Source organism: Lutra lutra, chromosome 4 (assembly GCF_902655055.1).
Source record: "Lutra lutra chromosome 4, mLutLut1.2, whole genome shotgun sequence".
In the NCBI taxonomy this organism is placed as follows: domain Eukaryota; kingdom Metazoa; phylum Chordata; class Mammalia; order Carnivora; family Mustelidae; genus Lutra; species Lutra lutra.
The window spans coordinates 24,039,526-24,054,796 of record NC_062281.1 but is presented as its reverse complement, the minus strand read 5'-3'; the positions used below and the strand labels follow the sequence as shown (position 1 = coordinate 24,054,796).

Below are 15,271 nucleotides of genomic sequence, written 5' to 3'. Positions count from 1 at the left end.
AAGTCCTAATTTTTTTTTCGGGTATTATTTCTAATGTTCACTAAGGTGACCCATTTAACACACTACACTCTGTCCACTAGATTTGTGTCATTCATTTATAATAACTTCAGTTTTATCTGGACCAAATTTGTTCAGGAACCAAAATACAGCCAAGAGTTTCATGGAATATGGCATGCAGAAAGAGGTTAGAGAGAGACCCATGATTGAACTAAGGGACCTAAGGTTCATATAGTTAAAATCAGTAGTTTTCAATGACTTACAGATTTCTGGGAGAATGGGTCTAGCCCACATCCTCCTCTCAGGTCATTAGTAAATCCCATTCCTCCCAACTCAGTTCAATCTCTACCTGCAGGCTCAAGTGTACACATAATAAAAGACAGAAAGCCAATGCCCAGACCATAGTCAGTAAACAGTGTTCAGGGTGGACCCGCTCTATGACTGCATCTTTTTATAGTATACATTAATGTCAATCTGGCTCAATGGTTCTAGGCAGCACAGAAGAGAAATTAAGTATACAGGGCTTCCCTATCTCACTCTTACAAGTCTCCGGCTCTAGTTTTATGGGCTTTAGGATTTTGTTTTATGGTTACTGCATCCCCCCCCACACCAAATATTAAAACAAAAGATTAAAAATAAATTTAAGAATGAAACCAGGCTAGGTAGATGCCAAAGTAAATCTGAAACTGGGAATTAATTACAAGTTAAAATTTTAAGTCCACAGCAAACATAGTGGTGAGGTCATACTGACGTCTGAGTCTGCAAGGATGACTCTACACCCAGGTTATGCCTGGGCCCCACAGCTCCTCCATTACACAGGCACCAAGAGAGAAAGAATAATGATTAGATATATGTGTGGGGCTGTAGAATTAGTGAAAGCAAAAATTTGCTCACTCATGAAATATTCTTGTATAGGTAACTAGTCAATCTTCAAATTCAAGTTCAATATATGTTCCAGAATCCATCTAAACACACACACACACACATATACACTTTTAGAAAATATTTTTACCACCTGAACCCCAATTAGTAATTTATTTTCTCCCTCAATCTTGTTGTGGACACCTGTCACAACAGAGTAAGGGAAAAATATAGATATAATTCCAGATTCAGGTGTTTTACAAAACATTCCTTCAAAATCTAATTGAATGTTGAAAGAAATCAAAAGTCAGAATTAGACCTTTTTTTAAGACTCACACTCGTGAATGTTGATGTATGGTATAACGTGAATTTTTAGTTAATAACAAAAAATGTATTATGTTATTGTTACTAAGAACCAGGCACTGTGCCAAGCGTTTACTAAGTAAGATACTATTGTTTTCACATTTTACAGATGAAGTAACTAAGATTTAGAGACGTCAAATCACTTGCTTGGTTCATAGACCCAGCCCATGAAGAACGGAGTCTGAAGAAGTCAAAAGCCTTGCTGGACCACCTGGTTTCCCATTACATTTCTCATAAACTCTTTAGTGTTTTTATGAACAATAGCTAAGCAATGCATTTATAGATACAAAAGTGACAGCACTTTAAGAACTAGAGAACACAATCTAAAAATATACCATTTCATAAAGACAGCCATCAAATGTACTTGACTGGTTCTATAGTTGTTTCAAGTGAATATGCAACCTTCCCGGTAATCTTATGGACTAGGAGGTTATCCTAACTTTTGGATTTGCCTCCTAACACCTAGCACATCACTTAAGGTAATAAGTTACACAAGTTTCCAAATGGATTTACTTCTCCAAATCCCTCTACAATTCCCCCAAGCAAAATGAGTCTTTTCCACTACCATCCATGGCAATTCATGTAAAGCTCCTTTTAAGGTACATGCCACATCACACTGTAACTATGTGTTTATGTTTCAGCTACCTTACTGGGTTATGAAGCTCTCCAGATCAGAAAATATCTTTATTAATATTATTAGTGTTAATATGTTAATACTAAAATGTTAATTAACAATATTAATATAATATATATCCATTCACATATCTGGTTATTTTACTCAAAATACTGATATATAATTCATATACTTAAATATCTCTATGCTATCAAAAATTCTCAAACTTTTTCCAAGTGAAAAACATCTAAGGCTAGAACACACTGCCATCACTAACAACGGCATGGTATGATAATGGCTACTGGCGGAAAATAAAGCAGCATACTGTCGCAGGGACATACGAGTGTTTTAAAAAGTCAAGTGATACTAATACGGCCCTCCCCACTGAGACTAGCTTAGTACAGAGTAAGCACTCGCAAAAGTTCTCAGGGACAGGTACAATGTTAGCACACTTAGAAATTTCTGCATATTGTTTATCTCATGAAGGAAGACCAGAATCTCTTGACATTAAATAGGCTTGAGAGAATAAAAGCTAAAAAAATGCTAACGTTGTATCATCAATATAATTAATAATAAACTAAATCATGACATTCAAGGACTCGTGGCATTAATTTTGTCTATATTGTCTATATTGTCTCTAAAAAAGAACCAGATATCATTCATAGCTCTGGATCCATGGACATACAGCAATAAAGGCATAAGTAGTGAGAAGAATTAAATTTATTTTTCAGAACTGTGACTCACTCTCCCTCTGCTGCTCCCCCTGCTTGTGCTTGCTCGCTCTCTCTGTCAAATAAATAAAATCTTTAAAAAAAAAAAAAAGTGACTCACAATTACGTTGATTTGATTTGGGTTCTATATATGTCTACATAATCTTATGTACAATTTGAGGACTGAATTACAGTTAGAGGAAGGTTCACTTAAAAAAAAGTGTACTCTACATAGTAATAATTCCATAATGATGTTTCTGTAATCAGTAAAATGAATTTTTATAAGTTCATTTACCTGCATGATCATTTATTCTGTACATGAATGCCACATGGTACTTAATACATTTACTAACTATATAATAATACAGGTATCTTCTGCTTTCCAAAGGTTCACATTATATTGCTTTGTTTTTAGGAAAGATCTACATTAATACTTATTTTTGCTAACAACAACAACAAAAAAATCAGAAGATAATTTTCACTTTCACAAAAAAGCCATTACTGTAATAGTGTAGGTCTTTTCTAAAAGTGAAATGGCATAATGCAAACTTTGAAAATAGACCATTTCAGCTTATGGAAGTTTTCATAGGAACGATCTACTTTCAGATAGTGAGGCAAACCTGTATTTGCTATAACCTCATGCATTTATAGATACAAATGTGATTTACAAAATTTTTCATCATGTATTCTCTAACGTTCCAAAATTTAAAATATTCTGTACTAATAGCATCATGCATAAAAAATAAATAAAAGTTTATATTTTAAAGGAACAGTCTTGGGAAATAAAAGAATACAGAAAAGTCTCAAACAGTTGGATCAGACTCCTAGCAACTTAAAGCATCTGGAATGACATAAAACCAGAAGTTTAATTTAAAAGTTCAATTAAAAAATAAATAAATAAATAAAAGTTCAATTCAGGGGGCACCTGGGTGGCTTAGTCAGTTATGTATCCTACTCTTGATCTCAGCTCAGGTCTTGATCTCAGTTCAGGTCTTGATCTCGGGGTCGTGAGTTCAAGGCCTACACTGGGCTCAAGCTGGGTAGGGAGCCTACTTAAAAAATTAAAAATAAAAGTTCAATTCACAGGAATGCTCATAGCATCATCATTTGAACTGTCAATACTGGAAACAATCCAAATGTACCTCAACAGAATAGATTAAAAACTTGTAGTATATGACTACACAACGGAATGCACAGCCATACAACGGAATAGTAAATTGTAATAAAAACAAACTACATACAACAACATGGATGAATTTCACATACACAATGTTGAGAGTAAGATGTCAGTCACAAGAGAATGCATTCTTTTAATGCATAGGGGTGTTATACTTTAATGCATGCAAAGTTTAAAAACAAGCAAAGCCAATCTAAAGTGTCAGGATTGGTCAGGAGAGTGGTTAATTCCTAGGGAATGGAAGAGCACAGAGAACAGGAGGGGACACTAGGGTACTGGCAAAGGGAGCTTATACAGTACCAGCAATTTCTATCTCTTGACATGAGAGAGAGTTACACAGAGCATTTATTTTGTAATAATTCACTGAGCCAGAGACTTACGATCTGTGCATTTTCCGGCTAGAAAGTTCGTGTTTGTGTGTACATGTGTGTGATTTTTCAGTGAAACAGCAGGGGCTCTGCAGGGACCACGCAGTAATACACTGAGAAGAAATCTTTTAGCTATTCTGGTCTGATGGGCCAATGCAAGCAATTCAATGGAGCAGGAGGCTGTCCTTGGTTACTCAGGCCAGGCTGCAGGGCACAAAGAGCCAAATGTGCAGAAGGAGGCAACAAGGTGTTAGGAAAGAGAAAGAAAGAGTGATGAGACGAGAAGAAAATAAGTTCTGCACAAGAGAAATGGGAAAGGGTAAAAGGTTTAAAAAGAGATCAGATGCAAAAAGAGGCACCCTAGGAAGGAAGAAGGTAATAGACAAGAAGGTAGGAGAGAGGAGCTCTGTCACGGATTCTGGCAGTGGCGGGAGAGGTGGTGGTAGAAGAGGATGGTTATTAAATGGATCATGAGGAAACACTGTATCATGTGGACTGCAATCTAGGTGAAGGTAGAAAAGAACTAACTGGGCCCCTGTCGTGTACAAGCCATTTGATTTTTGACTTCTATAATTCTCTCCTTAGGCCTCACTGAAAGTCTGCAAGGAATTGATTAGCTTTATGTTACAAATGAGAAAATGAAAGGAACCTGCTTATCTTAGAAGACTGAATGAAACTGATGAAAAATAGCTCATAAAATAACACCATGGCTTCTTCCTAAATTTTGAGTGTTTTTATAAGGCTAAATAAATGCTTGTTTATTTTTTTATTTAAATTCAATTAGACAACACAGAGTACAGCATTAGTTCTTGACGTATTGTTCAATGATTCATTAGTTGCATGTAACACATAGCGCTCATCACATCACATGCCCTCTTTAATGCCCATCACCCAGTTACCCCATCTTCCCACCCACCTTCCTTTCCGTCACCCACAGTTTGTTTCCTGGAGCCAAGAGTCTCTCATGGTTTGTCTCCTCTCTGATTAAATGCTGTCTTTAAATGAAGTGTGGCTGATTCTACCTTCATCTATGACAGCAGTTCTCTATGTAATAAAGTACTCCATCTCACAAATCAAATAATGATGGTGTTTCTCACCTTGCATGAAGAAGGCAAGTTAATAGCTAAAATGCTATCTATTTTAAACTTTCCACCTGGTTAATATTTTCTTAAGACTCTGGCTTCTATTATTACACAGCTTCTAAAAATGAATGGGCAGTAGCACACAAACATCAACAGAGATACGTGACAATACGGTTTCTGAAAACTATCTCATGTGGCATTTAGCATTTGTTTTGTAGGTACAGGTTTGTTTGATCTAATAATTTAACACTATTTCACTGAGCTCCTTCCTCAAAGAGAACCACAAAGTCCAAAAATACTGTCATCTGAACAAGCTTAGGGCCTTTGGTTTAAACAGAACAAGAACAGATTGGCCAGCCCCACACCTATAGATGCTGTATGTGTTCTGGACGTCAATGCACGAATGCTCCATGCATTTAACTGCTGGCTATAGGAATCAAGGATACGCATGGATGGGCAAAGGTGTTTGTGAAAGGAGTGGCACAATGCCCAGAAAACAGGGACCCTGTGCAGGATTATTTAAAATTAACTGCTTACATTATTCTGTTAAACTTTTTGTTTCACAGCATTTCATAGTAACAGTTTTACTTAGTTATTTCAAAACCAGATTAGTGCAGAGTTCACCTGAACAAATAAAACTGATACCTGGTTAATATCATCATCCTCATGGTTGCAAATGATGCATTGTATACTTAGACCATAAATCAGGGTGCTATTCAGAAAATAAAATACTATCACTACAATGACTTCATGAAAAACTTAACATATCACAGGAGCAACAGACCATACTTTTTAATCTTGTTATAACATTAAGAAAGCCCCATTTTAATGCTGAACCAGAACAAATTACATTAAAAGTGAAACATTATAGAAGTCTCTAAGAAAATTGTAGCCTGTTAAGTGTTTCCCATATTCTGAGGGGGGTGGGAAACACTGTAGGTCCCAAAAGATGCCGCCCTGACTTATGGAAATAAAAATGGAATTCTCCTTCATAAAAATATCATCAATATGGTCCAAATGAGCTAAAAGAGTAGGGAGACTCTGGAAGGTAATGCCTACAGTCCAGTATATGCTCAGTGAAAAAAACGGCATGAAATACTTTGCACTATTCAAAAATATTTTCTGATGACCAAGAATACTACCTGAAAAAGAACTGCTTCGGTGTTTGATTCAGTAACTTAAAGTTACTCATGTCACCATGTCCCATTGTTTATCCCTCTTGTGCACCCTTCCCTTTATCCTCATGAAAAAATAACAAATGATCACCCAAACAAGCTGCTATCAGAATTTTTTTTCCAGAAGTCAAAGTTAAGCATATCTGTTGGCATCAATACCCCTCAGCGTTTAGCACTGAATTCTAATTTCTGTATGCCTATTACCAAACTGACCATATGCTATGAAAACTGATACTTACAATCAAGAATAAATTATAGTAGGCCCCCTTTTCCTTGGGGGATATGTTCTAACCCCCAATGGGTGCCTAAAACCTCTAGACACTATGTTTTTTTCCTATATAGATCTGTCTATTGAACTTTCTATGCTTGTGAGAAAGTGAATTTATATATTAGGCACCATAAGACATTAACAATAACTAAAAATTAAATAGAATAACTTTAACAATATACTGTAATAAAAGTTACCTGAATGTGGTCACCATCTCAAAAGAGCCTACTGCACTGGACTCACCCTTCTCGTGATGATGTGATACGATGCCTACGTGGTGAGAGGAAGTGAGGGGAATGACGCAGGCGTGGTGACGTAGCATTAGACTATTACCGACCTCCTGACCTTACGTCAGAGGAGGATCATCTGTGTCCAGATCAGTTGCCATGGCGACAAACCACGGAAAGGGAAACCATGGATGGCGTTGCGGCGGGGGGCGGGGGAACCACTGCAACATCACATGTATACATTCAGCCATATAGTATTTTGTGGGCATCAAGCAAGGCGCTGAGGATACACCTGTGAAGGCAGACATGAAGCTCTCCCTCAGGGAGTTTACAGTCTAGCCCGGGGGGGGGGGGGGGGGGGGGGGGGGGCAGGGGAAAACAGAACACAGAGAGGCCTGATTGAGATTTCACGTAAGAAAGGGTTCTGGGGGGGAAATGACTATAACCTGAAAGGCAGCAGAAGCTGGCCAGGGGAAGGGGTGCGAGTGACTCGGTGATTCACTGATTTTACAAACCCAAGAGCTTGTTCTTTCTCAAGAGAGAATGTGACTTCTTGACGGAACTGAAACAGGTTCTAGGGTGTTAGCAATTTCAGTGGTGCTTGGTGAAAATCATCAGCTCTCTGCAACAAAGGATTAAAGCATTCATTCTGTGGAAGATTCCTTATTTTCCTGAAAATATGACACAATTCATTTATCATATATGTTCACAAAACTTTGCACACACTCTACGTACAAACCTCATAGAAACTTTGCACCACTGGATTATGGGTAAAATCTCTAGTTACATAATGGGAAAAGCCTTATTAAGATAAAACAATGATCTCTGATTTTGATACAATCTTTTTTACTGTTTAAGACAGTGCCAATAGTACTATAGCTTCTTATCATAAGCAATTACCTATAATCCTGGAAATATAAAGATTATATTCTGAATTAACTGATGTCCATTTATAGATTAATTATTAACATGTATGTGCATATATATACCTTGTTTAAAACTGATCTCTTCCCAAAGCTTAATAATATTAAACTAAATAAACTATCAAACAAAAGTTGGAACATTTAATTCTCAGTAAAGTTCCTATCTACTGTGTCATGAGTATAGAATATTAATGGTTTAAAAAGAATTCTTGTTCATCAAGTCAGAAAATAAAGTACCAAAGTAACATCAAATATCATATATACATTCTGACTATAGGCAAGGGCATTTTATACCAAAATTCCTAGTCAATTAATTCATCCATATTGTATGTATTTATTGAGCATCTAGTATGTTTATAACAATGTTGCCAAATATCAAAAGGAGAAAAAATTTTTAAGAGAAAATTCTTGCTTAAGATACTAGCTCCTTCTGTCAAAGAAATAAGGTTTACAGTAAATATCTCAGTAACAATACAGGATATAAAAGGATTTTGCCCCGAAATCAGCAGGGCAAACAAAAAAGTCCCTAGGGTCCTAAATATCTACTATTATTTTTATGAGTGTTATTATTTTGTCCACTATTTCTTTCACTCATAATACAATAATGTAACGTGGTCACTAACAGTGCAAGTATTTAAGGCAGAGGAGAGTGGAAATGAGCCTGGGGGAGCAGTAAGAATTGCACAGCTCTGCGGACAAGAAAGGACAGCGGCAAAGAAGAGCAAGGCAAACAAAGCGTTGCTCTCCAATATAAACATGTGTCAAGGGACAGGGAAGAATCTGGGTTACTAAAATATGTGGTGTAAAGGTTATTAGTAAGATAGAATCTGGATCCCAGTGGATGAGGCTAGAGTCCTTGTGGAAAACAGGAATCCACCTGAAGTTTCTAAATCAAAGAGATGAGGAAAACTGGGCTAGAAGTAATGTAATGTGTACACTGAAGGTGAAAAATGAACAGATATAAAATATTTCAAAAAAAATCTAATATATCAACTCTGATCATAAAAGCAACGAATTTTTTTTTAAAAATCAAAGATATCTTACCAATCCACATGAAAGGATAGGGCTGCGGATATAAATTTGTGACACATTAATGAAACTGGATTATTTTGGCACTGATGTGTCATTCTTCTATAGCTCAAATTGAAGTTATGCCTAGTAATATTTTACTTACTCTGCTTCAATATCATAATCCCATGTGGCCAGAGTTCTCCTGTGGCCATTCGTATTGATAGTTGATATTGATAGTCGATATCAATTGATATTGATAGTTGATATTGATAGTCGTATTGCAGTTACTGAAATTTAGTGAATAAGCTGAGTGAAGCTTAGAGAAAAGGCAAGAATAGGTAATCAACTGACTAAGCTACCTGACACCCATTTGTTTCTGAACCGCCTGCCGGTACTTAGAATTTTATCTGAGCCCTGTTTGTGTTGAAACCATTAATCTCCAGAGTTCTTAGACCTGAAGCATTTTACGAAGTTTTTCTAAGTAACTTAAAGGCAAGCCTTCCAAAATGACTCCAGATCTTCCCAGTCCCTTCGGGAGCTCACTCAGAACTTGGTCAAATGTTCAATGATCCTCCAACCAGGACGCTCTGATCCATGCAAGCCAGTAGGTAAAATAGCCAGGAAGACCTCAGTAGGACAGCAACTCCTTATTTCAAGCCAGGTCTATACGCTGAGGAACACCTGGCAGGCCTCAGCTCTAAGTACTAAAGGCTCATCTAAGATTTCACTTCAGCCTTCCTTCCTGGTAATGACTCAAGTCTCCCAACTGCTCCCCATCCAGATGGAATTCATTTTTATAGTAGAAGCCCTCCAAAATCAGGTGGCTTTGAGGAAGAGATTAGTCCTCTTTGGTGCCCAAACAATGGCGCTAAGACTCTGTGGCCGAGAGCCTGACGACGTGAGCAAAAGAAGAACAACCTGATGTGAGAATTTACGTTCAGGCCACGAAGGTACCTTTGGCACAAGCCAGCACTGCACGTTTAGCCAAAATATGTGGCACTGTTATCAAGTTTGAAGTAACAGCCTTGCAAAAAGTTGTGGGCAGAGTTCTCCTTGCACTTCCAAAATCAACTTCTGGCAAAACTGCCTCTTTTTCAAGGTTGGATGAGAGAAGAGAAAAGAGAAATGCTCACACTTACACACACACGGTTACACACACACTCAAAGGATTACGGAAGCATATAAACCCAAATCAGGAGAGGTTCTCGCCAGGGTTTTAGCCTCTTTTCTGAATTTATCTGTATTGTCTAAATTCCTATAATACATGTGTACAACTTGTCTGCCTCACAGTTGTTTTTTAAAGGGAATGAGAAGAGAACACAAAACTAAATGCATAAGATAACATAAACTGGAAGAAACTGTGTAAGGCAGTGTGCTGAAATCCTTGGCACACTCTCCACTCTTCCCCCACCAAACTACAAGCTCCTAGTGGGGACACACAGAGTAGGCAATTCATTCATATGTTGAATGAAGAAAGACATCCAGATGCCAGTATCTATTGGGAATCAAGTAAGTTCTTAGTCATTATATAATTTAAAAATAGAAGGCAGGAGCACCTGGGTGGCTCATTCGGTTGAGGGTCTGCCTTCAGCTCAGGTCATGATCCTGGGGTCCCCGGATTGAGTCCTGAATGGAGTCCGGCATCATCACATCATCTGACTCCATGCTCAATGGGGAGCCTGCTTCTCCTTCTCCCTCCCTCTGCTCATGCTCTGTCTCTCACTCACTCTCTCTCTCTCTCTCTCAGATATATAAATAAAATCTTTAGAAAAAAATAAAAATAAAATAAAGATAAAAATAGAAGGCAGCCACACATTGTTAGGTGGAAAGAAGAGGGAAAAGTGAATTTGATTACATTTCCCCTGTTTTTCACTTTTTAAAAAATTCACTGAGCTTTTCGTTTTAAATCAAACTTTGTACACGGAAAGTACAGGGTAAATCAAATAGTGGCAGTGGACTGTGTTGCCTTACTTCAGGAGGTAAACACTGGATACAAAACCATTGTCTTGGGGCCCCTGGGTGCCTCAGAGGGTTAAAGCCTCTGCCTTCGGCTCAGGTCATGATCCCAGGGTCCTGGGATCGAGCCCCACATCAGGCTCTCTCCTTGGCAGGGAGCCTGCTTCCTCCTCTCTCTCTCTGCCTGCCTCTCTGCCTACTTGTGATCTCTGTCTGTCGAAAAAATAAATAAAATATTTAAAAAAAAAAAACCATTGTCTTTTTAACAAAAGAGGAGCCCTTAACTTCTTAAAGCAGTCAATACCCAGCAACAGTAGCATATGCATTTAAAGTACCAGAGCTCCTTCATTCCATAATCTGTCCCCAGGGAATGTCTTCAACAATGGGAAGACTGGAAACTCTGATTTAAATATAATCTTATTTGCATCTCATTTAATTATCAACTTTATAATTGCTTTCAAAGAAAAAAACCGCCTTTATTAAAGACATTTTGTAGAAATTCTTCATGATGGATTGCTAATTTTATGTACCTCCCTCTCCGAATACCCAACTATATATGTTCATTGGAAAAGCAGAGATAGTCTCCTTAGTGGGATGGTAAAACAATATTCTCAGAATTGAATATTCATGATAGAGAACATGCACCTTTTTTTCTACATCACTGAAAGAGATAAGGCCCTCTCCCCACTCCCCTGCTGCTCCCCATCCCTGCCTCTAAGAGTCCTTGCAACACCAAAACGATGAGCATGAGCTCTAAGCTTTAAGAGAACCCAGTCAAGCCTATGATTCAAAGTTAAATCCAACAGTTTGTTACAGTTCATACTGGCGTGGAAATCATCGTGCCAATACGAATGCACGTAAGAGACCAAGCCTCTGGGAAAGGCCTTGGAAATGAATGGTGGATAACCAACCCACCAACCCATCATACCAAAGACCGCCCACAGTACATGCTCCACGGAGCTGAAAGCAATGCAACTCGACTTCATTTTCTTGACTTTATCTGAGGTGTCCACAAACATTGAAGAATGTAGTCTAGGTTCAAACAGGGAGTGGCTCTCCGTGAGAGGTAAAGTGATGTACTAAAACCTAAGTCTCAAATACACCAGGAGAACATTCTCATTTATACCCACTCACCAGCTGACAGAAGGTAGACCTCTGAGGTTCAGCCTGACAGCGAGACTTATTTATTCATCCAGGTCCTTAGGATCAGGCAGTCTCCAGAATTTAATTGTTGAACTAAACTCAGTGTTACTGCCTCACTTAGGGAGGGGGATGGAGTGCAGTGGGAACCGTCTGGATTCATTTGTAGCGAGTTTTCTGTATAACTTAAAATATTTTTGAAGAAATATGGTAAAGTGATTATCCTTCTGGAACTAGATCCACTGACACTGTCACATTAACTCACAGCTTGTTAAATACTGTGCAATCTTTCTATAACATTCTTTGTTATGAGACTAGAATCAGCATATGGGAATTGCTCTTTTCCTGCTAAACTGAAGTCATTACTAACTACTCATCTGTGACATGTACTCTTTCTTGTAACCAGGGATTTTAGCTTCACAAAATTTAGAAACTGCCACATTGTTTCTTGGCATCACTTTCCAACATGACATCATTTAAATTTTGGAAAACTCCATTTTAGCAAAGCACAGGACTGGGTGCCAGGTTAAAGATTGCCCAAAACGGGCAGCAGGGTCTCTGCAAGGACTAAGCACAGTTAATTCTTTCAACCCATACCTTCACATGCCTTTCATTAGAGACACATGGAATTACAATGAGCTCAACAAATACATTTCAAAGTGGGTTATCAAATTACCAGAATATAGAAATGGCTTCCAGTTACTGAAGTTCAGCATTGAAACACAACTGTGATGTGGAAATGAAAAGCTCTATATTCAATTTCCTTAATTTCCAAAGTCCAAAGAATGAGCATGTTTAAAGTATGCGTATACTTATTACCAAATACTACACATATATAGGATAATTATAAATAAGACAGAAATACAATAGAAATATGAGCCCGTGACTCACTGTAGAATACAAATAAATAGGGAACTGTCTAAATGAAAAAGAAGTTTCAGAGAACTGGTATCATTCAAACCCCCTGACAATCTCACTTTGGAAATTCTTAAATAATTTCTAGAACTTCCTCCATTATTTGAAAACTTATATAACAAACCGAGCAATTCTAGTCATTTCACCAACACATCCTGCAAGCCCCGAATATGGGACTTTTGAATTATATATTCCACGTATAATTTGAGAGCATATTGCCAAGAAAAAATTTAGGATTAATGCTCTTAGTAGGGACTTCTTTCCTATCAAATAAAAATCCCAAGGGTTTAATATAATTTCCCCTAGAAAAAAAAGTGAATGACATTTCATGTGTCATTGTTGAGAAAATACTCTTGAGCTTCTAATCTCTTAAAAAAAACCTTTATTAATTTCAATCCTACTGTTATTTCTTTAATAGATATGTTTTGTAAATAAATGGAATTTTTATTCTGAATGTGAAGAGCATGCTTACTTCTTAAGAACAAAACAGAAAGCACACACACACGTGCATGTGGGCACACACGCGCACGTATACACATACTTAGCTTGAAAACTTAGGACATATGGTTGCAGATGATGCCTCGGAATCACTGCACCGTGGCGTACAACGTACCGTGGCTATGAAATCATGTGACTATTTATTATTCTCCTGCAGAAAACTGAGTGACCTCAGTAGTAACAAATCATTTTTATTCACCAAGTGTTTATAATCATGTGACACATATCCCATATATGAAAACAAAGATAAATTCTGAAATATCCACAGAGAATCACAAAATATTATCTGTGAGAGACCACTCCTTAGGAAGGATGCCTGATGTATCCTGATGAACTTACCACAACCACAACAAAGAAGACAGCGATTAACTCTGAAGGAGAATTTCGTTAAGACTCATGCATTTAAAAGGAGAGGAAGAAATTTCATGAAATTCATACAAAAAGGCAAGCTCTGAGAGGAAATCCTGGTTTTCAAAAGTCATGTATTTAATGCACAAATATTTTAAAATAAAAATGATGGCCTACGGGACGCCTGGGTGGCTCAGTTGGTTAAGCAGCTGCCTTCGGCTCAGGTCATGATCCCAGTGTCCTGGGATCGAGTCCCGCATCGGGCTCGTTGCTCGGCAGGGAGCCTGCTTCTCCCTCTGCCTCTGCCTGCCATTCTGTCTGCCTGTGCTCACTCTCTCTCCCTCTCTCTCTGACAAATAAATAAAATCTTAAAAAAAAAAAAAATGATGGCCTAGGCCACCAATGACCCCTAAAGTAGGGCACCGATGGACAATGCAAAAAAATACCTCAAAAATATTTCCTTGAAGAACTTTTACAATTCAGAATAGACTTCTACACCAAAGCTCTTACAACAGAAAGCCAACAGATTGGAATGAATTAAGGCATATATGTTAAGGTATATATATATGTATATATCCAAGAGAATGATGCAAACTAGTCTTCTGGAACAATTGGTGCCACGCTTCCCTACAACAGCTAACAGCTAGAATTCTACTCTGTACACATCCTAAATATAAGTTTTAAATTAAAAGATAAAATAAAACTTTAGAAACACCCATTTGAACAGACTAATAGACACTCGCATAGTTAATGATATATGAAAATTTAAAAGATTAGAAACAGAACAATTATAATTATTATAATAATAAATAGTCACACAGCCCTTTGGCAATCATCAAACCTGTTTTACATATATTATTTAATTGATTTAACCCCCTCAATCTGTTCCCAGGTAGTACTGCTCACAGCTTGTAGATGGGAAAACTGTAAACTAGGGAAGTTAGACACTTACTCTAATTCTGATTTTATTCCAACTAAGCCATGCAACAGATAGGAAAACATAGCTGCAACCTAGTGAGCTTCTAAACACAGCTGGACATAAGCCTATTCCAGGCAATGACAAGTCCCAGAAGGCATGGGATGGCTGAAACTTCTATATTTTAATCTGTACTGTACATATTCAGAGAACAAATAAGCTTGGACAGAGGCCAAAGGGCTCAAATAAGAGAAATATGCAAAAATAAAACAAAACGTTTAAAAAATATTGTGAGGCACATTTGTAACTACTAAAGTAAGTACCTTCTACACTCTAGGCAGGCGAGAATTCTACCACTGAACCACCAACGCCTTTCTACACTCTAGGAATGGCTGTTCCAACAGTAAGAAAAATGTCCGGTGGACTCGGTCATTATTATTTGTATGTTTTAACTAAGCTCCTGATGTTGTGACTTCGGCGCCTCAGTTTTCATAGCATAATTACATAGTTAAAAATTTCAGGATAGAGCAGTACTTAACTAATAATTGGTTTAGTATTACTGATGTTTTTAATCATAAGATTATCATTTTCTTTTCAACATGCTACTTTAAAATGACCTTCTTTATTAAATCATTTCTTATATTTAAGGGTCCACTTTGTTTCAACAAAAACAGCTCCAGTGTTCTCCTGTCTTAGGAAATAACTTATGATATCAACTTAAAC

At 37.5% G+C, this 15,271-nt stretch overlaps 1 protein-coding gene across 11 annotated transcripts in view; it reads right to left on the bottom strand.

Moving 5' to 3' along the window:
• Nucleotides 1–15,271, bottom strand: part of TRPS1 (transcriptional repressor GATA binding 1) — a 257,926-nt gene that overhangs the window by 220,396 nt on the left and 22,259 nt on the right. The gene's annotated exons all lie outside the window — the stretch shown is intronic.